This window comes from Calonectris borealis, chromosome 3 (genome assembly GCF_964195595.1).
Source record: "Calonectris borealis chromosome 3, bCalBor7.hap1.2, whole genome shotgun sequence".
Lineage (NCBI taxonomy): Eukaryota > Metazoa > Chordata > Aves > Procellariiformes > Procellariidae > Calonectris > Calonectris borealis.
In genome coordinates this window covers 43,982,223-44,006,058 of record NC_134314.1, presented here as the reverse complement: position 1 = coordinate 44,006,058, position 23,836 = coordinate 43,982,223, and positions in this window count along the sequence as shown.

The window sequence follows — 23,836 nt, the reverse complement described above, 5'->3', positions numbered from 1 at the left end:
TTACCCCTTTCTTATTCTAGGATTTTCCTGAATTATCTCAATCACTGTTAACTCCTTGATTAATGTGAAAAGAGATGACCTTTGCATATAATCACTGTCTTATTGGTAGTGGTAGGCTAACTCTCCTATGGAACTATGGCAAAATTATAAACAAAATAATTCTGTGCCAGTGAGATGTATACTTATTTGTCTTTCAAGGCGTTACCAAAAATCTTTTTTACCTTCTTGTTGGTATTTTCTCTTCTTCCGTTCACTTCTTTATGTTCTTGTTTCATATATTATCTTACTTGTCTCCATTTACTTATGGCCATATTTTGCCACATTTGTTCGTAATGAGTACTCGTACTGAGTAGAATGTTACTTCTCAATCCTACTAATTTACTTCATTGAAGCACACACATGAGCATTCAAATAATGATGTGATTTGGTCTCTACATTGTAAGTTCTTGGACTCAAAGAAAATATATTGCTCTATTTTTGTTAAGTATTATATTAGTTTTCAGAACTGTAAGAAACAACAAACAGTATATTTTAAAAAAAAATTGCATCATTTTATAAATAGAAATAAAGAACCAATAGAATCATTAGTCCTTATTCTAATGGTCTAAAGAAAACAGCTTAAAATAAAACCATGATTTCTTTCTCTCACAAGCCTAAAATTCATGAAGCAGTATGCTGCATCTCCTGAAAGAGTTTAGGAATGGTTGCTTTCCTCTGGGGCATTGCAACTTCATACCACTTTCTTCCTCTGAGCTGTGCCTAAGTGGAATAATTGAACCCATAATTTGCAGTTACACTAGCAGGAATACGATTATAAAGATTCTCACTCCTAAAACACGTCTTTTTCTCATTTGATTTAGGCACTTAGGAGTTTAATTCCTATTGACTTTCAAATGTGATTTAGCCTCTTGTGCCAGATTTGTAAAGGTATTTAGGTTCCTAATTCCTGTAATCAAGAAGAAGAAAGTAGCCTTTAAAAATCTGGCTCTGAGGTGCATAATTTCTATTGACTTTCCTAAGTGTCTAAGCCACTTTCAAACTTCTGAGTTACGCAGGTGTTTTTGAAAAGTCACTAGTGTCTACAGAACACCCTCTCCAGTCACTGGGTGAGTGGTAACTGCAGTTACAGTGTGAATACTCTTAGCCTTTTATGGAGGGAGCTGACACTGCCTGCAGTTGGAGAGATGGCACAGAAATAAGTGATTCATTGATTGGATGCAATTACTATATAAGGCACGACTCCCAGACTTATCTTGCTCACATACCATGATCACCATTATTGCTATTGCAGCTAATGGCATTCATGTAAGCAGCAACTTTTGCCCTTGTCTATACAGGAAACTGAACTGGACTTTTAAGGCATCAGTCATATTTTGCTCTGGTGAATTAATTTCTTTGTCAGCAGTTTATTCTATGCAAAATGTTAGTTATTATTCTCTCTGAATGCTCAGTTAAAACAAAACTAAGTCTTTCTGAGTAGAGATCTAGTTTAAAATAAAGAACATGAAAAAGACATTTGCTAATTAAATTTATTACATTTTGCAGCTGGCGGAAGTACAAAGCATAGGCCCTGTGCTTTGTGTGTGTGTGTGTGTCTCTTAAGAAAAGCATGGGCAGAACACTTGTTTTCCACAAACTGTGGACCATATGCTAGTTTTAGTGCATGTACTTCCACTGATGTCAAATGGATTTTCTGATTCATATCTGAAGATGTCTGTGGTTCTTTATATGCAAATAAGAAGAGACATTGTCCATTTTTTATATAAATTATGCCCAGATTGAGTCGGTATGCTTTGAAGCCATATGTGTCTTCAGGCATTGATGTACAGGCGCATATTCCACAGCAATATGTTGGCAAGGGTCTATACAGAGAGGCGGTGTGGATGGAAGGTTAGGCTATAAGGTTTAATAGGCTTAAACTGATTCTGTGCTAAACATTTTATAATAAATGTGGTTCTGAAAACTGAACAAAAAATTTGTGTTTCAGACACATATTTCTCTTTTTTCAAATGAATAAAAAACAACCAAACAAACAAAATCCCATGTACACATGCAGCAGAAAACAGCTGTGATTTTTATAATGAAATTTTGCAGGCAATTAGCCTGGAACGTAGAATAATCAGTTTAAGTAATTTAAATTGGGCAAGATGCTGTGGTTTTAAAGCAACTATTGCGCATTCTCAGAAGCTACTTGCCACTGAGATGTTTACTTTGCATTGAGTACTGCAGATTCATAATATGCAATCTGTACTATTATTACAACACAGTGTGTCCATGTTCAAAGGAGCCATTACCTTAATGCTGCAAAGTAACAAAAGTAGTGATTGCTTTTCGTATATATAAAACATAAAAGATACTGATGTTGGAAAAGTGTTCAGTGAGCTTGCTTTGTAACTGCAATAGGAGCCGCAGATTCCCTACAGCTATTTTAAATTATTGTGCATACACGTTCATACTACATGTGATAATGACCCTTGAGAAGACCATGAAAAATGTAACTCCATGTTATATAAAACATCGACACTGAAGAACCTGCAAACCCAATGCATTGTAACAGGACATCCCTACGTCTATTTTTAATTTCCGTGATAAAAGAGATAAAATAAACAATAAAGAATTACCCTAAAATCCCATTGTCAGGTATGCTACATTTCCAGCACAAGACGGAGAATACAAAACACACAATTTATTTTAATGGGCTGCTTTCATAGTTAACTATTCTGATTGTACTAGGGCTGCCATATGTCCAGGTTTTTCCTGACATGTCCTCTTTTTCCTCCCGGAAGTGGTGTCCAGGTGGAATTCGAGTATTTTGGACATTTTTTTGAGAATTCCAGATGCCTGGCAGCTCAGTTGGAGGAGCAGCACAAACATATCGGCTACATATGGGCAGGTCGATGCATCTGATTTTATGCGCACATGCAGGCCATCTGTATACCTCAGGTGCAGCAAGCCCAGTGCTTTCCCAGTATTTCTTCTGGGAAATCCTGCAGAGAAAGAAAGTAAACCTATAAATTACTCAGGCTGAAAGCATACCTCCATTTATACTAAGTTAGAGAACTTCAGAATGAAGGACTCAGTCCCAGGCAATGCTCTGGACTATTGCCATACTATGGAGCTCTTCACCAAATAAAGTTGAAATTGTCATCTCCTGCAGTGTTGTCTCTGCAGCCCTGTTGAGGTGCTTACAAAAAGATGAAGAGTGTAGTGCAGGGCCAATGCTGACCTGCGTAAAGCAACGGATAGCCTTTTAAAGCCATCACATCACAAAGACACAGCTCAGATAGCACCGTATATCAGACACAGCTGAGGGCATACCCTTAACCGGTAATTCATTGTTTAGCTGTTTCACTGTACGAAGGTATTACGGCAAAGACTGAATACAAAACACTACTGTTTAAGACCACTTCAGTACAGAGTCACAACAAGTCTCACAACAAGTGAGAAGCAATTCTTTATAAAATATAGCATCTTCTGCCCCAAAGAAATCTAAGTCAGGTTATATATAAAGTTAGGAATCTATTCACCACTGACACCCTGTCCCAAATCTAGTCTGAACTTTAACATTCCTGACTGTAGTGGGTTAAGTTAACACCAGCTTAACACAACTTTTTTAACTTAGTGATTTAATAATGCATGGGGTCTTCAGCTCCAAAATTAGTAACAGATGGTGAGGCGGGATTCATTCCCAGTCCTGAGGAGCACTTTGCTATACTTTGCTCCAAAAGTGATTGAGAATGCAGCCCAGAAATATAGGTGTGCACGTTGCTTCTCATGGGGAAAGCCCAGTTTGTGCAGAATCCCCTTAACCATTGCTGTGCCTCACTGTTTTCTAATATGTAAATCTAAGCTCAATAAAGTTGTGGGTGAAGATTAAAGAGATGATTTCAAGAAATGTTATATACTCCAATATTCCTAGCTACTTCTGTGTCAGTAGCATACATTCTCAGTGCAGCCACAGCACTCTGAGAAATGTTTTAGCACATTGCTATGAATAAATCTTTTTCTTAAGAATTACCTGGCTATGTGTTATATATAAATGAGTGGAAAGTAAAAGTTAGGGTTGTTTTTTTTTTTCTCTTTTTGTAGAATTTCTCAAAAATACTTCATGGTACCACACAAGAAAATCGTTAGGACCCAAGAGAATATTTTAAGGTAATCTGTGTTTGAAGAAAAAAATAAATATATACACATAATTTTGAACCAGTATCCATACTGAATATCATCTGATAATATACTACATGACTTCCTACCTACCCTTCTTTCCACTATCCTGTCTCAGAAGAAGCCCCTTTCTTCTGTTCACCTTTTGAATCATAGGTACTCTCCAATCCCATAAGCCTATCATTCATTTTTATTCCTTCCTGTTACCCACAAGCTCTCAATTCCATTTTGTTTTTCTCCTAATGACACAAACATTAATGTTTCCAACATTCCAAAAAAAAACCACCTTCACTTTCTTGTGCTTTTGAGTTAATGATCACTACTTGTAAAATCTTTCTTAATTTTTTTCTCTAACCTAAACTCTCTATTTTCCAGCCTTTCCTCTTATGTACAGTGAAACAATTCTTACTACAGTTTCTAATTACTCTTTTTGCCAGACTCTGTTCTATCTTAATCTGTTACTGACCTTTTCTTAAATCTTGTCTCACTTAGCTTCTGCGATGCTTTCCTGGATCCTCTCCAGCTTCTAACGACTGTCTTTTCAGTACATTCGTCAAAGGAGAAACCACACTGTGTTCTAGATTACCTTCTTTTTCTCTTTCATTCTCTCTCTATAGGTAATTTTATTTTCAGATACAAACTGATTTTATTCTTTCTCTGCTATGACAAATCACAGTTCTACTTTGGCCAAACCTGTCTTCTCCTGTACAAATCAAAATACTGTTTCATCTCTCATACGTTCTTGAAGATATCTAGTCATAAGCTCAAACACCATATGGCTAAAATAGGATCTTGTTCTTCCTCTTAAAGACTTCCTCCATTTTTTCCTTTCTGTTGAAAAAATCAACCAAAGAGCTATCTGTCAATCAGATCTATCACCTAGCCATCACAGACACCGGTATGAACAATTAAAGCTGAGCAGTCATTTAGTCTTCCTTAATAGTTAATGAAGATTAATAGATACTTCTAGGACAATTTAGACTTTTCCCTAGATCTTTGTTTCCAGACTGTGTCTAAATCTTTTGAAATACCTCTTGGTTGTAGCCTTTTCTATCCTTTCAATCTATTTCAGCTGGTTCCCGTCATCGGCATTTCAGTTAGCATAACATCCTTCTTCCAGGCCCTAAGACAGGTAATCTTTCTCTTTCAATACATTCAGAATGGTTCCGTAAAGATCTTTTTGACAGCTTGGCATTTTGACCAACTTAACCCATCCCTTTGCGTCTTTCTCTTGGCTTTCCCTTCTTTCTTGCACTGAACTCTGGCTACCTGCTTTCACATTCAAGGAAGGGCCTTTCATGGCTTATCTTAGCCATTTTTATTCTTTTAAATGCAGTTGTTTAATTTTTCTGTCAGGTCCTTTATGTTTTTTTTTCTTTTTTTTTTTTAACTCACATTTGGAAAGGTATCCTTGTGAACATCTGCAATCCTAATTCACTATCTCCCTTTAAATCTTAAAACGCTCCTTTTCCCTGATGCCTTCAAAACACTTCCCAACTGTCCGGCTGCTAGTGCTGAGCCAACTGCCTGCAATGCTGACCAACATGCCTTATTGCTTCCTTATTTTCCTATTGTAAAAATCCAAGCTTGAACATTTTCCGTAATGGTGAGTTCAGTGGTTCAAAGTGGTCAAAAATTCATAAAACAATATACTCACTGTTTGAGGGAGGTGGTGTGAAAGTGGAGAAAAAATAATTTATTCAAATGACAAGGAATTTTAATAAAGCTCAGCATATATGTGAAGATTGGGCTTATTAAACACAAAAGTTATAAGACTGAACAATCAATGAACCAAAACTAATATTACAAAAAAAAGTGTCTAAATATTGAATGAAGTAATCTGGGATAGTATATCCCACCTGTAACCTCACTTCTCAAAGCTTTGAAAATAAAATCTTTTCCTGTCAAATGGACTCAGTAGTGAGTCTGGAAAAAAAAAAAAGATACTATTGCTGTTGTTGTTGTTGTTGTTGTTGTTGTTGTTGTTGTTGTTATTGTTATTGTTATTGTTATCATCATTGTCATCAAGATTCTTCCATTAAGCACTCATGATCAGCAGGATGTCCACACTAAGGACACCTGACCAGTGGTCCACACAGTTACAAATACAGTAAAAAAGAGATATTCGTCCTCTTTCATTCTTTCAGCATATTTCTGTGTTTTCCTCAGATTCTTCTTATTGCTGTCTTTCCTTTTCTCACTCTCTTCCTTTCTCCTTTTCAATCCTGAAAACAACCACAATGGCAGCAGAAGTGGAATGTCCCAGATGTTTCAGCCTAGCCTCAGCAAGAGCAATGAAGGAGGTGGACCTGGCCAGATCAGTCACACAACATCCCCGGAGTAGCTGATGAAAGTCTGGAGCACAAACTGTGATATTGGAACTGACTGATCCTATTGAAAACATCTTGTGAAGACAGACCTCTAAAAGATCTATAACACTCAACTTTAGTATCCCATCTCTTTTCATTTGTGTCTTTTTAAAACAGGAAAATAGGAATTATTACACTGATTAATTCAAAATTCACCAGCAGAGGTAGTACTATGTTTTCCACCATAAGAGAATCAGGCTACATCTAACTTGCTGAAGGTATTCACCCCAGAGAGCAATACACGATCTGCAAGCCAAGTTGTGCAAAGTGCCTCACGTCCACCCAGCTCAAAGCTAGCTTCCTCTAGAGTAGACCAGTCTTGTTCACACAACGTAACACTTAGCCTGAATTTCCTGTGGGTCCTATTTGGTATACCTCAGAACGAACAGTGAAAAAGGCCATCATTTTCTTTATTTTTGGTGTGGGGTTGGGTTATTTTTTGTTGTTTGGAGGTTTGGTTTGTTGTTTTGTTTTGTTTTTTCTTTCCTGGCTCAAAGAGCTTTAAATAATGTAAAGGCCTTATTGCTCTGGCGATTTTTATAATATAAATCAAGACTTAGGTCTTGTTATGTCTTTCCTAAACATTAACTGCTTGTTAGTGACTGGATTATGTTAACGTACTTGGTTTTCTGAGCCCATTCATTCCTTTAAAATGAAACCAGTGGGTACTATTTGCTGTTCCTTGGTTCTAGACTATAGACTATAGGTCTTTGAGGCACAGACTTTCACTTGTGATCATGCAGTGCCTTACCATGGAGGTTCTGCTCCACAATAATGATACTTGTTACAAATAGCAGTTAATGCCAGTATCTGGGCTTGTTTATTCTGCTACAGGATTAATGTTATTGGCATTGTGGGAACAACTTTCAATTACAATCAGAGCCTGTGTGTTTTGTTCTTTACAAACAGCCCCCAAACTCACCACAGACAGCCAACGCCTTCTTCCCTGACGGAAAGGTCCCTCCATCTGTCCCCAACAGGCAGAGACATATATACAAAGCCAAGGCTACAAAGGAACGAGCTGAAATAACTCTCCTGAGCTAAGCAGCCCCAGGTTAAGGAACAGGTGTTTCCAGGAATTAGGAATTTGGGAATGGAGGAAGAGGTGAGCTCATTTCCATGAAGAGAGCTTGCCCGAGGCAGTCCTGGTACTCACTGTTGAAGGCTTTCTCGGGGACTAGCCATCTGTCTAAGGCTGACCTATACATTGAATAAGTCAGTCTGCCACTGAGCCGTGTCTGTAGCTGTTGAAGGCTTGCTTGTACAACCCGAAATATATTGCTGACTCATTTGATTCCTTTTCCATAGGAAAAGTGAAATTTTAGTTTCCAGATCACTTTGAGGCCCAATAATAGAAAAGACCATCATTATTTTATATGTTGCCAAAGGCAGATAAATCTATTAAGCAACTCTTGAATACATGATTATGCTGCTATGTTTCTTATATAACCTTATTTTATAGCATTGAGGATAACGTTAGATAGTTTGTATAGTTAATTCAATGATAGTACAATCAAATTTCAGAGACAAATTAACACTTGGTTTGTTCTAGAAGCACAAATATTTCCTTTAGGGCACTTGGTAGTGTTTTCCTCCTACTGTCTTCATTGTCCTAGAAGAATGTAAGTTTCTCAGTCACTTAGAGCTGTGTTTTCTATGGCTTTTTTTTAATTGTTGCCCATTGTATAAATAATTAGCTATTCACTAGGCCACAGAGAAAAAATGGAAGTAAGTCTAGGACCTGCTAAAAGAGGAGACACCCCAGCAGGGATTCGTATCACCCAACCATGGCTTACTTCCATAAAGACTAGTCTTAGGTAATAATCTAAACTTCCTTTACCATCAGCAGAGAAAGATTCACAGCTCAAACTAACCCTTAGATAGGTCTTAAGACTGCTTTTCTGACCTGACATTGACTACAGAAAGATCCTAGAAGTTGGTTTAAAAAAAATTACTAATGTTTAGCTGTCTAAAACTAAGCCACATAAAAGTTGCTTTTAAATTTTAACATGTGCCTAGATGATAATTTCAGTGCTATACACAAAACAGAAAAGCTGTAATGTGGAAGACTGGAGGAAGAGCAATGGATTGCCAGTATCCACAGAGTTTGTGTTTCTGCTTCAATTCAAAGAGATAATACATCAAAACCTTGGCCTCCCAGGTCCCAGAGAGAGATTCAGCAGTGGGATTACCAGAACCAAGTATCACCACTTCTGCCGTAGGGGGACTTCTTGATTTTCTGAATGGTGCTTACACCAAAAAAAATTTGTGTCAGAAATGCTGAACTGGACTATTATGTCTCTTTTTGTCCTTTTTTTCTTTTTTTACATTTTTTTGCTTCAGCAAAAACTATTTGTTAAACTTAATCCAAGTTCAAATGTTTTCCAATGCTCTAAGGTTTTACTTTTTTTTAGAAAAATGATCCACTAAAATACTTTCACCTAGTTCTGAAAATAAGTGTGCCAAATGTAGCTGAAAGAGGACCAAAAATATGTTCTGTCTTGGTGACTTTCCACTGTCCAAGTGAAAATGTGGAGATAATATCTAAGATTGTAACTCTCTTACCCTCCCCTTAGCAAAAATTATTTCCCCTTAGTCTGATGCAGACTGGTAGCATTTTGGTGGTTTGTATTCTTTCTTACGTTTTGAACCATAGGAGCTTTTAAACCCCTTTGATTCCCTTGTTTCTTGTCCCTGAAAGAGCTTGAATTATTCCCTATGACTTCGTCCTTGCGCAAAAGACTTACTGGTGGCATATCTGATAGATGGTCTAAAATGCTGGACAGTGCTAATAGAAAGTGCAATCTGAACACAAGTCAGTTTAATCATCCTCAGGAGAAGCAGACCATGCTTTGAGCGCTGCTCAGTGATCATTAGCTCAGCGATCCCAAATTTGGAATACCTTCTAAACTGTAGGCCTCTGTCCTAATGTTCTCATGATCCTGCCATAATCCATCACAGCTAATTATATTAACTTTCTCAATTTCATGCCATATGCTTCACTATTTCTGTAAGAGAAGTCAAGATTTCCAAAGGACAGTCTCTTATTTAAGGTTGAATGTATTCAATTTTTTTTTTTTTATTTTATGATTGTATCCCACCTATCTTATCCATTTAATGATATAGTCACATTACCATCAGCAGATAACAAGAAAACTATTTTTCTCTGGCTTTTTCTTTGTCCTTCTTTTGTAAAACACAGTTAAACAGTGTTTTCCCATCCATAGCTGAGAACCCTGCCCAATGACACGGCTGAAGTTAAAACTATTTGAAAGGGAGTGCGGGCTTTTGTTGGGATCTGGCTGGAAATCGTTGCTTAGTGGAAGGCAAAAGTGTTCCTACTTTTTCCACAAACACTTTACAAGGCAAGGATCTTTAAAGAGGAATGACAGCAAAAACTATTGGAAGATTAATGAGGATCCCTGCAGCCTGGTCTTTTATGGATCACCAGCTTTTCTTTCATCAGCTATATTTACTCAGCAAGTAAATCTACTGCTAAAAAATATGAAAAGCTCTTCCACAAGCCTGCTTAAAGGTAAGAAACCTTAAACAAAAGAGTTAACAGCATTCTACCAACAAAGAAAGCCCTGAGGGCGGGGAGGGGGAAAAAACCCTTCGGGAAACCTTCATTTTGCCTGTCAATTAGTCATTTTGCTATTCACTGCCGTGCAGCTCCTGAACTCTCTTTTCTCACAAACGGAAAGAAAGCAACACAGGGTGGTTAAGCATATTACTGCACTGATCTTTTATTAAGCAATATGCTGAACCTCTTGGATTGTTATTAAAACTAAAATGCATTTATGGCATACAGCATGTATATCTAGCCTTTTGGATCGAAGTGTCTCCTGGCACTGTCACATACTAATGAGGGGAGTTAAGCCTAGCAAACTTTACATTTATCAGGGGAAACAAAATTGTGTGTATTATACATTTTTAATGTGACTTGTCTCAATCCTGATGTTAACTTATAATAGATTACATTTGTAACTTATTACAGCAAATGCAATTTGCAATGATACAAAATAGGCCATGGAAATAGCGTTCTATTGACAGAATTTTCTCATGCATTTTTGCTATATTCTTGATGACATGGTGGTGATTCACACCCTATTAAAAATGATCATTCAAAACAGACCACTCCTATTTCAGGCCAAAAGCTCTTTCCTGTGCTCTCCTTATCAGCAGTGAGGCTCCCCAACGTGAGAAAAGCTCTCTAATCACCGAGGATCAAGACCAGCAGGTAAATTAAGCTCCTGCCAAAATTTTAGCAGAAAGCTAGTCCCTTTGCTACATCTTTTCTAAGAAACTAAGCAGGGCCAGGGCATGGCTTTAAGCAGGGAGCTGTGATCATCTATACCCTATCCCATCCACACTCGTAATTGCCAGCCGGGGCTTTGAGATGGGGCCGCACCAGCTCAGGCTACGCTGGGGCACAGTCTGGGTGACCAGGTGGCCAGGACTGTTGGAGTCAGTAAGGACACCTTCTCTTAGGAGGGAGGAGATGCAAGCCATATTGAGCCACTTGATTTCAGGAGTAAAGAATAGGCCATGGCCTGTTTTTTTTATTAGTGTGAATGTAGCTTTTGTTTGTTTTCTGCCATACCTAGAAGTTACACATACATTTGGTGACGTTGCCTCACTTTTCAAATCAACTTTATACCTATTTAGCCATTCTTTTTGCAATATTTTCCCCATAATAATGCTCAATATATAATTAGAGTTAGTTAGGGGTTTTTTGGGGGATAAAACTTCTTTATAAAAATTAATAAATAAGCAGATAAACAGTTTCTACCTAAGGTGTTTCTCTGAAAAAAAAAAAATCTGATTTTATTTTTCTCATTTCTCTTTGAAAGAAAATCAAAAACCACCACCATCAAAATGCTTCAAATATAAAAATATTTTCATTTTTACTTTTGCGTTTTCCTACAGAAAATATGAGAAAACCAAAAATGTGGAATTTTCAGCACAAAGTAAAGCTTCATTTTTATGCACAATCATCAGCCAGGTGGCTTAGGAGACAGAAAATCCTGCAGAGTACCAGGTTCCCTAGAAATATACCACTATAAGATACAAAAGCTATGTTTGTGCTTAGGTCCCATGGTCTCTTCCAGAGGACGGGCTATGATACTAGCAGAAAATCAGACAATGTGAGGTAATCAACTCAGCAGAGTTTATACTGTAACATTTTCAGTTACATGGTGAGACGCATGGAAAAGCTGTGGCGATTTAAAGATTTTTTGTTGTTCAAAACATGCAACAGAAGGTACAATCAGAGAATCTTCTGTATTTTCTTCAAAGGCACATCAGAGCTTCTCCTTCTCTCTTTTTTTTTTTTTTTGAACTGCCTTCAGCCTGCACCATACAGCACTGTATCCACAGATATGCACAAGTGTGCATATGGGAGAAGAGTGGCAAATCAAGCACAGCCTGCTAGTTATGCATCAGAGTCAGCTGAAACCAGAAATTCTCACAAATTGATACCATGCTTTCCTACCATCCCAAGCTACCCTATAGGGCTGTTTCCATTCCAGTTATGCTCCTAACTTTAGTCCTATTCATAGGCAAGAAATCCTTTAACATATGTTCATTGATGCTTTCAGTTTGAGGCAGCGAGCCTGAGAAATAATACAGACAAAGATTCAAACAAACACAACTCAGCAGCTACTCATACAACCAGGCTGGGGACAACACAGTCAAATGTGGCCAAGTCTGCTGAATCTCCAGGGTCTTGTAATTTTCTCTGTATGTCTATAGGAAAGAAGCAATTTCTCCATCAATATTTTGGGTGTGCTTACGTTCCATCCCCAAAGACCTACTATCACAGACACCGAGTACTGGGCCAGCCCTGACAGCTCACATGCTACTACTATGTAATACACAGCTTCAGTCAAGCTAGGCTAATCAGAGTAATTCAAATGCAGTATATTGAAATGAACTCTGCAGTGAAAGAATGAGCCAAATGACCTTTTTAATAACATTTACGGGTGAGTCATTAAGCGGCTGTGATGCTTAGGAGGAACATTGCTCAGTAATTCCTCTTCATTTCCACTGATTAGACTATTGGTTAACAAACATTTAGGTGTGTTTTGACTAATGAATCACTGACTGCTTTTGTTAAAGTTTGGATGGATCAATAACTTTCAGGCCAGAAGTGATGTGTGTGAACCTCACCCGTGTTATGAAGTTACTTCTATTAGTCAATATTGTCAGTAAGCGGCTGGTCATCTAAGTCCCACTGTATTGATTCTAGTCCATGGCAGACACAGTTGAAACAACAGAATAAAGGGAAATACTCCTCTTTTTAGGAATACTTGTATGTGTTAAATTATATATAACTTTTGAAATCAGTAAGGATCTGCACAAATAATCTTTGCATTTTTCACATATCACATCTTCCAGTCTCAGAAATCATCAGCCATCACAACTTAGCATACATTTACCTGTGAATGTTTATGAAAATCTTTTGTTTGATCACTCTACTTCTGGTTACCCCCCAAAACACATACTGCAGACAGGCCTGTACTCCAATTTTATCTTTTACAGATGTTCAGTAAGTTTATTTTCTTAATAAAATACCACTGTTTAAATGTCTGGGAAAAAAAGAGAATACTTGTTAAAGAAAATTCTATTAAATACTTATTTGTCTTTTCACTCGACCCACTTTCCCTTATTACCATTTTATTTGCTTTCACCCCTTTTCGATTTAGTTTTTATATTCTCAGATGATAACGTCCTATTTTAGTTACTACTGTCCTCAGCATGGCCAATGTTGTATAAGACAATCAAACAGCAAATGAGAAAAAAATAACACAACATAACTACTCTCCACTTGCAGAGAAACTGAAATATTAAGTAACTTACCCCTGAACAAAATAGAAAGTTTTATTTTCTATTTCTTCTCAATACCTTAAACCTCAGCTGTCCAAATAAACCAAGATATCAGCCTAGTCTTTAGCTCTCACAAATACTGTTTCCTAAATAAAGTAAAACACAAGATCATACATTTTGTTCTTCTGAAGAACGAAAACAACAGGTTTGTAATTTTCAGCACAACAATAATAATGCCGTCAATAATAATGTCATTGTATTTTTAATATCTTCCTTCTGTAAGCATTCTTTTTTTATTTTACTACCTATTCAAATCTAGTTTCTTGGTAATTCAGCTTGAATTTTGGCTCTAGGGTTCCTATTTCTCATCAGCCAGCCAAGCTTGCCATGCAAGAGGAAGCGAGGGGTGTGTTTAGTGGAAGAACTTGCCATATTGTCGTACACATAAATCACAGGGGGCAGCCTCTTATTCAGTCACTGAAAGGACTGCCGGGTTCACTTGCAGTACTCGGTAGGTTCATTTGCTAGGTAGCAGGCAGGGATCTTTAGCGTGCGCCTATTCCAAGGCTCCTACTACAAAAAGAACACAATTTTTCAGTAGTGGATGAAAGAGTATCTTATTCTTCTCTTATGAAAGCACATGCAGGACAGCCAGAGGAATACTGTAGCTCTCCTGAAACAGTGTCTTTGCCTGCTAATATGGCAGGAATTTGTTAGGTATATGATGTGCAGATATCAGCGCATGTCTATGCACCAGTCATTCAAGGCTACCAGCTCTACAGGTAACGGGACCTTTGTCAACTTGAAGGTCTGGCCCTCTGAAGCTGGATTCCCCCACTTGCTACTGGCAAACTTCACCTTGATTGCAGATTTCAGATCAGTCCAAACCAAACTCTGGCTGTCTTGTCAGTTTGAATGGCCTCAAAGTCTGTATCTGTATTAGTAAATAAAACAGCATTGGATAATGTTGTCAAACACTGATTATTTGTGCTGTTAGAGCAGAATCTGGCCAGACCAGCTAGCACTTTCCTAAAAAAAATTGTGGGCATGGGCAGGTGCAATTCCCCATGGGCAGTCTGGATGTGGCTGCCTGATCTGGTGGTTCAGCTAGCTGAGGATTGGGTCTCCTGGTTTCAGCTGGGATAGAGTTAATTTTCTTCCTAGTAGCTGGTATAGTGCTGTGTTTTGGATTTAGTATGAGAAGAATGTTGATAACACACTGATGTTTTAGTTGTTGCTAAGTAGTGTTTACTGTACGTCAAGGACTTTTCAGCTTCCCATGCTCTGCCAGGCGCAGAAGAAGCTGGGAGGGAGCATAGCCAGGACAGCTGACCCAACTGACCAATGGGGTATTCCATACCATATGACGTCATGCTCAGTGTATAACACTGAGGGAAGAAGGAAGGGGGGGACATTCGGAGTGGTGGTGTTTGTCTTTCCAAGTCACCGTTACGCGTGATGGAGCCCTGCTTTCCTGGAGATGGCTGAACACCCGCCTGCGATGGGAAGTAGTGAATGAATTCCTTGCTTTGCTTTGCTGGCGTGCGCGGCTTTTGCTTTTCCTATTAAACTGTCTTTCTCTCAACCCACGAGTTTTCTCACTTTTACCCTTCTGATCCTCTCCCCCATCCCACCAGGGGGGAGTGAGCGAGTGGCTGTGTGGGGCTTAGTTGCTGGCTGGGGTTAAACCACGACAGTGGGATACGGAATCTCCTCTACCAGACAATCAGTGCCAGACAACAGTCACAGATGTGACTTACCAAGACATCTTTGGCCAAGGTGGGTAAAAAACACTGCCAGATCCCAGAAAACTGGGATAGCTTTATCGTGTTCTCCATATGTGGTGGAGTCCTGTCTCACAGGTAGGGAACAGTAGCAAAGGACTACTGCATCACCTCTAACATCCTTGAGTAGTGAGTATGCACTCATGGGTCTCACAACATGGTTCTGATCCTGCCCAAAATGCCCTTAAGGAATTCTCACCATCTCTGTCAGACTTCAAAAGCTTAACAGGACATCTACCTTCCTGAGCCGTAATACTGAGGAACCACAGCACTTCTGAGCTTTACGCTTGTTGGACTTTCTAGCAATACTTATTTTGCACTGTATAAAATAACTTCAACTTCCAAAAGGAACACAGATGAAAAAAGTTAATTTAATCAAACCATCAAGAACTGCTAACTTTAGTTCAGATCATCAGTTCTGCAGAAATAGTAGACACTCTGCTTCAAAGTCTTATGCGATCCCAGTAGCGGAACATATTCAGGGCTAGCATAAATTTGGGTGAGTTGGAAAAAAGGTGTCAAATCCCCGATTAGTATGAAAATTGGAAGAAGTAACCCAAAGGAGTTAGAAGGCTGAGGAGAGAATTTCAGCAGCCCTATTACAAGCTGAACTTAGACTAAAATGGGTGATCCTTTCAGGGACAAAAGAAAAAAAAAATAGCTAGACCCTTTATGCCATTGAGTCATAGTTCTCCAGATCTATTAAATTGTGTCCTCTTTTAAAGTTATACAAACAAACAAGTCATCCCAAACGTCTCACTTCTGGTCCCTTTGCAGCCTTCCAACTCAAAAAGGTAAAACGCATTTCCTTAAAGTTTTGTGAGGAAAATGTGATCCTATAGTGAACAGTGTGAACACCAAATTTAATCCCAGACTTAATTTTTATAACCCATTTATAAATCTTTGAAATATAGGTTTGTAATGGAAATACTGACAGACCCTTAGCAATAGTGCTGCTATAATAAGATTTGTCATTTATGATTAATTGAGGACAGTCTTAAAACATCTTTTCTAAAAGCATCTTCTTTCCATCTGCTTTATGTCCCATAGAACTATATCATAAAAATAAGTTCCTCAATTTTGTCAAGTGCCAGAGACATTCTGCTTATTTACCCTTAATGATAATCCAAGCTTCTGACATGTAATAATTTCCTCTGTGTCACTTCAATCAAACTGATTTTATTGAAAACCTACAAAAGCAGGGTCTAGAAATCTGCAGTGTTTTTAATAATGTGTTTCAAATTGCTATATTGTTTTAAAATCTGTAAAATACAAATGGATTTAAAATAGATGTATGCCTAATTACATGATTGAACTAAGAATACAAAACAAAAAAGATTGGTTAGCTGAAGACTATTTAAAAAAAAAAGTTTCATTCTATATGTTTCACTTAGTGTATTAATACTGCTTTGTGAATGCAGTTCGTTTACTCTAGTGTAATTGAATTTGCTTGTTAATCTGTTTCCAAAAGGTGTTTAGAGATACAGCTGTACAAGCAAATGGAATCTTAGAAAAATGAATATTGATGAAGATCCAGATTCCTTATTCCCAAAGGAATGTTAAAATTTTACTCTAAATCTTTAAAAAGATTTTTTATCTTGCTTTTTGCGTATACTAGTGATGTGGGCTGCTTATTAATCAATGTTTAACAATGTAATTACAGCTGGTTTTAGTCTTACCAGATAACACAGATTAATAAATGACCTGCAACTAGTGAAGTGTGTAGAGAGGGTAATGAATTCCTTCCATCAGCGCATTAATTTATTAGTAATAAACAAAGTATGATGAATTAGAAGAATTTGTAAAGTTTCTGAATATTGCAATGAAATTTCCAGATGAAGGCATTTAATTATGCAGTTTTCATTCATTTTTTTCACTTTGTGTGCTATCCTGTGCTGGGATTTGCTTTTCTGAGCTGCATTAAGCAGTCCATTGAAAGCTAGGTTTCCAGAGTTTTGTATCAGTTTACATTGATTCAGCTCATACTGCTACACACTAATTTTTCCTGTCACTGAAGGTGGTGTAACTTTGATGTGAACTAATTAAATGCTTTCCATATAGCAAAACAACTTAATGCAGCTGAGCAAAGCACTGCCGAATCAGCCCTGCCTCTACACTGGCCATAACTGTGTGGAATTCCTTTGGAGAGCGATGCAGTTGCAGGTAGAAAGAAGCAGTTATAGAAGTAGCCTGATTAAAGTGACCTAACTGTCAGCTAAGTGGGGTTATCACCCATATCTGCGTCCCAGAGAGACATGCCCGTTAAAATCATAAGCAAATGTCATTTTAAAATAATCTTGCTATTTTAGACTCCCTACGAACTCTTCTGGCTTCCTATCACTTGGATACAGACAGACACCTTTTGAAATCAAAGTTACACCTTTCTGAGAATTGGATAATTCCCTATGAATAGCAAAACTGAAGGTGAGAAAAGAAGGTAAGGCATGGATATTACGCCATACTCGATGGCATCATCAGAAACTACACCAAACAGTAACAAAAGTGTTAGGTGACTACCACAGTATCCACAGTGATAACCTGGTACCTCCCTCTGCACAGCAGCCTCCCCCTTTTGTGGCTTTACTCCTGCTAATCCCCTTCCTTGAGCTGTCCCTCTCCTCAGTTCAGCAGGGAGGAAGTGGAGGCAAGCTGTACTCTTCATCTTCCCTCACTCCTCTCATTTCTCCAGCACAGTCTTGAAACAGAGCCAGAACAGCGAGCAAGTGGAGTCATGTAGACCTGCCGTGCCCTTAGGTGACAGAGGGTGCTTCACAGGGACCGGCGGTACTAGATCTCAAAGAGGATGTGCAGAAGGAGGCAATTCTAACATCTGCAATCCCACGGTAGGCTACTGTCTCAACTGCATGGCAGATTTCCTTAGGAACAAATCCCAGCCTCCTAGCAAAAACAGACTGGTCGGAAACTAATGGGAGATGAGGTGGAGAGAGAGCTCTCCATTCCCACAAAAACCTGCAGAATTCTTGTTCCAAAAAAAATTTAATATTATCCAGATATTGCAGATTTTTTTTATATCTATATAAACACAATTTGAAAGATTTAAATGGTATAACTCATCATAAGGTAGAAATCTTAACATGCATAAAGACATTAACTCCAGGGGCTCACAGCAGGTACGGCTCAGACTCACAGCACTTAGTAATCAGAAGCATGTGCAGAGGACTATGAGAAGAGCTCAGAATCTACCATGCTTTGACCAACATCCAGCCCTGTTACTTACGCGCATCTAAATCCTGCAATGACTTCTATGAGAACTGCATAGGTGGAGGAACTGCAGCAGTGACTCTCAAAGTGCCACAGTGACCGGAGCATATCCAGGAGGAATGTGAGGGCACGTCTAAAGGGAATTCACAAGCAGAAATCACTGGGACTGCACAAGCTATGCCTAAAAATATGCATAGATTTCAGTAGGTTAGAATATGCTGTAATGAATTATGTAACTGGCTTGAATTCTTGCCAAAAATCCCCAACTAGCATAATGTTGTTGCAATTATGTCAATGCACAAGAGATGAGGGACTGGCCCTCTGTACACAGTATGGCGTGCATGGAACTATATTATCTCTATATTCCATTTATCTACAACTATTGAATTTATGAGGAAATTATGTATGTAGACACATACATATGCATATTTGACAAATAAATGTACTGAAAAGTCTCAGTCTGAACAGATACAGTACAGCACTTGTTTTGAAAGAAAAGTATTTCAAATTAATCTAGTGAATCCGAATTCAGATGAAGCTCTTGCCAGCTGACAGCAGTTACTCACAGGTACAGTAGAGGCAGCGCAGACTTAAAGCTATGTACTGATTTCAGCTGGAAGGAATGTGACAAACTATGTTATTTTGCTGAGCCTGATTAAGCACCTAAAATCTAGCTTAATTATGCTACAGCTGGTTATATGTGAGGCACATTATATGGCAGGACAAAGGGGCTGGAATAGCATTAAAGCCCTACAATCACTGTTTCTGTCTGAGAGAGGAAAGCCTTTGCGTAGGCATGCTAGAAGACAGCCTTCAACGCACCATCTTGCAAATCATAGCAAGGGGCAAAGCTGGGGGCAAGCCGGGGGAAGGAAGAGTGGTTTGGGACAGGGCTGCAGAAGGCCGAGACTGAAACTGGTCCTGCAGTGCACCAGGCAGCCTTAGGAGTGTGCCGTTATTTTACAGGCCCCCAGAGCACTTCTGGATACACCAAGGGCATTTTCAGCTTACCAGATCAGAAGGACTCGAAGGTGACTTAACGCTCTCTCAGCCTGCCATGCCCCTTGACTGTAAATCGTAAGAGGCTCATTATGGTTTTGTTGGTTTTTTTTTTTTTTTTGTGTAGCAACATTCACTGAGAACTCCGTGCCCATTTTGGGGAAAAACAAACTCCCACTACCCATATGGGATGATTAGGAAGATTTATGTTAACACTGAGGAAGGAAAAACTAGCGTAGAATTTTTCTCCTAGAATTCAGGAAGATGATTTCTGCTGAAATGTCCTTGGCAGATGCCCTGATCTGGAAGACCACCTTTTTTTTTTTTTTCTTAACACTGGAAGTTCAATTAGGTAAGTTGATTTCTTACTGTGGGGCTTACTATTGTAATACAGCAATTATAGAAATTTGCCTGGCAGTTTGTGTTCTAATAAAATATGTGAAAAAAATACAAAACCATATTACCTCACAGACAGCATAAATCTGATTTTTTTGTTTTTAAGGGTCAGTCTGCCAGCAATACTAATTAATTTCCTTTCATGTAATGTTATTTGAATATCTGGTTATATTTGAAAATGGGATAAAGAACAAAATTAAAAAGCAAAGGGAAATAGAAGATGTTGTTAATTCATGTATTACAGTTGCCTTCTATTTTAAAGTTTTGGATTGTATTATTAAAAAGGGAAAAAAAAAATTCAAATAAAATGATACAAGATAGTTTGTTGAGTCTCCCTGAAGATGACTGTTAAGACCTAAATAATTACAGAGTACGAGGTAGACATCTGTCAAGAATTACAGTCTGGCTATGAGATGGAAAACAAAGTGCATTAACAAATAAATGGTTGATTTCATCATTAAAACAAGCAAATTACAGGATGCTCCAAGATATGTACTATGAGTAGCACAGTTTAATGTATTTATTACCTATTGTAGAAGTCATAGACATTGATGTGGCAAAAGATTAATCAGGTTAGCCAGGATTAAGAAAGGTTATGCAGTGGATTAGAAACCCTACCTCTAAGCAACTGGGCAACGCAATGACAGATGAATTACCGTAGACAGCTGCCATGTTATTCACTAGAAAGAAGAAGAGGAGGAAAAAAAAAAAGAACTATTCAATCACGTTGATGGGCTTTAAATTTATTGCAACCACTTAAGAGAAAGACCTAGACATCACTGGTAACATTACAGCTCAGTGACAACTGCTTATTGTGCCATCATTGGGGAAAAAACCAAACAAACAAACAAAACCAAAAAAACCCAACCTCAAACAAACAAACAAAAACCCCAAAAAAACCTACACCAACAAAAAAAATTTAAAAATCAAAGTTATTGTCTTAAAAAAAATTGATGTACAAAAAAGCACCCCATCGCATCAGTTAACTCTGCTTACTGCTTACAGTTCAAATCACCTCCTCAAGAAAAACATGTACAAAAGGACAAATAAAGGATTTCTTGAAATGAAGTGTTTTCTATCTGAAGGAGCTTTAAAGATACTTAGTGTTTACCTAGGAGTATCACTCTCATTCAGCTTGAGTAGCATCTAACTCTCACCTAGATCAATGGAACTGCTTACAAGAGGAAAACATTATCCGAATAGAGGCTTTAGACAGGAGACAACTAAGAAATTACTTCGTAAATGTACGTGAAATAATAATAATTAAAAGAAAAGAGCACAGTGGTGACTGGGGTGAAATTACCCATTTTGTGGTGCACATTGTTGTGGGGACAGAGATAGCTAATCTGGTTGCATGAGGCACAGGAGGGGTCCAGAGGCAGTGCTGCAATACTATGGTTTATTTCTCAGTCTGCATTTACTGATTCAGGAAGGTGTTAGCTTGCCCTTTAGGGTCGAATACAGCAAAACCCTTTTTCTTCATTATACAGTCATGTAGCTTAATTTTACAGAGGATTTGCATCATCCCTGCATTTGTATTACAAGATTATTACTCTAGATAAACCAGAGTTGACTATATAAAGACAGTTTGTTAGGTACTTCTATTAACCTTTGTCACACTACAGTAAATACTAAAGAAATCACATCCGGAAACTACAGTTGGCAAATTCAAGCCAAAAGTAAATGTGTTCTGAATAAAGCATTACTTACCCATGAAACTCACTATCACATGAACTTTCGCATTTGAAGGAGATAAAGTACGTAAGGTCTTGTGTTTTAACATATCTGCTAAGCATCAATTATCTCAGGATAAACCAAACTTCCAAAAATTGGTATGTGTATTACTTGTCAGAAATCTGGTTTACCTGCAGTGGATAATGAGAGATCAGTTCTGGGGGGGAGGTATATCTACAGACGAGGATAGAAGTGGCAGTGTATGCGCATGGAAACTTGACAGAGTATGAGAATATGTGAAAGATGGCAAAGAGAAAAATCTGCAGAGGGTTGTACTCCTGAGGGATGGAATTCTTAAATTATTCTACTTCAAGGAACACCTTCTCCCATACACTTTGGCAGCTTTCCTGTCAGTAGTGATGCTCCACATCACTACGCTTCCTGGATCTAGAGGTGAAACCACTGGAACTCCTGCCATTGCAATCTGTAGTTTATCTTTCAGAACTAAATAAAGGTTATTGCATCTGTTCTTTTATCCTTCCCCCTCCTACCTCCTAACACAGAAGGGAGATTGAGACGAGAGATTTTTAATTTTTTTTTTCCCTTCTGTGCTCTTTCACAGGACCATAAGGAAATTGAGAGATTGAGACTGACTGTAAGAGGAGGTAATATATGGAAACAGGAAATCTACTGGGTCTGATTTTTCACCTCAGCTGGGCTGATAGAAGAATCTAGGACTGTCACAGATGGAAGTGATCAGATGTCACTTGTACTGAGGAAGAACAGGAAGATACTAACCTCACTGGAGCATATTGCTACAGTTTATCTACTACTTACAACTAATTAACTAGAATAAGAATTAGCTACCCTTACGATCAGGCTCTTCTGTCTGCAATTTTTAGTATGACAAACATCTTAGGAAAATTGAAACTTTGAATCTTATAGAGCACTGAAGTCAACAATGTGCTTATGTGTGCGGTTACTTCTTGTTGCACCCGGGCACAAAGGCATTCTGTTAATTCATAGGTGAGCAATGGAAATTATCTCCTTTCAGAGTATCTCCAGATACTATTGCAGGATGATGGCACTGGCTTGCCCTGCTCGGGCTTCTCAGGGAAAGGTCCACAGCACAATGTGATATACTAGTAGACTCTGAAGAGTAATCAACACAGAGACAGTATATTCTCCAAAGGCTCTTGTTCCTCAGTAAAACAGTTTTCAAATTCAGATTTATCAGTGGAAGCAGTCTTACAGGACCCAGATGCAGCGTATTTTTGGACGCCATACAACTCATTGCTACTGTTCCTCAGGAAAGGCAGAGGCATTTCATGTTCACATATGTATTTAACGTGAATTTAATTTATGTTGTTCTATAGAATGTGTTTCATTCCCATTAAATGGCAAGATGACACACCATCTTATCTCTATTTCTGGACAGTGTTTTTAAAGTGTGTTGAAAATTCATAGATTTGAAAAACAGAATCTAAGTATCTACTTAGCACAGTGTATAACTTCAAATCCCCCAAGAGAAAATTTGACGGTGAATTGTTATTACCATTCTGATGTATGTGAAGACTTTAAAGTGTGAAGCTTTATAGCACTATTTTCGATTTGTGCTAATAAAATAATTAAAAAAAAAAAAACCAAACTGAAATTTCACCTATAGAAAGGACTTTCTGAATGAGCATGGTTTTCAGACAAGCCAGTCCCAATTCTCTACAATTTCTTTATGAACCAATAATATTTATTTAATGCATTGTCTTCTTTATTATAATAGAGCTACTCTGACTTATAAATCCACCAGAAGATCTGAAATTGACACCGTATGGAAAATTCATCTCTGGTCCAGATTTGGAATGTAAGTGCCATTACAACTGGAAGACTAAACGCAAAGTCTCATATAATGATTTATTATATGCATATTACTTAAAAGTCAAATGTCATGAACCCACTGCATTTTTACGTTATAAATTCTACAAAAATTTGACAAAAATTCTACAAAAATGTGCACTGCATATTTCATAGAAAATCTTGTGCATAGGTAAAGCATTGCTTAGGTATTGCTTAGATTATGACCTCAAATGACCAAATTCAGGGTTTAAAAAATCTTCTTCTATTACTTAAGCCTAATTTCTACTTTTACTACTGAAAAACACAGTTCAAATGTTTTTGGTCAAAACCAGTTTTAAGGATCATTCTTGTGTGGACAGAACCAAGATTCAATATAATTTTCATAAACTGTGTCTGACATACACAAAAAACACCTTTTTGAAACTATTGACATTTTGCTTCGGCCCTGCACAGACTAGCCAAGAAAGAATGTTTGAATTCTGCAAAAAGGGAATTTGTGAAAACAGAATTTTGTAACTACTTTCAAACCATGCTCATTTCCTTACATAC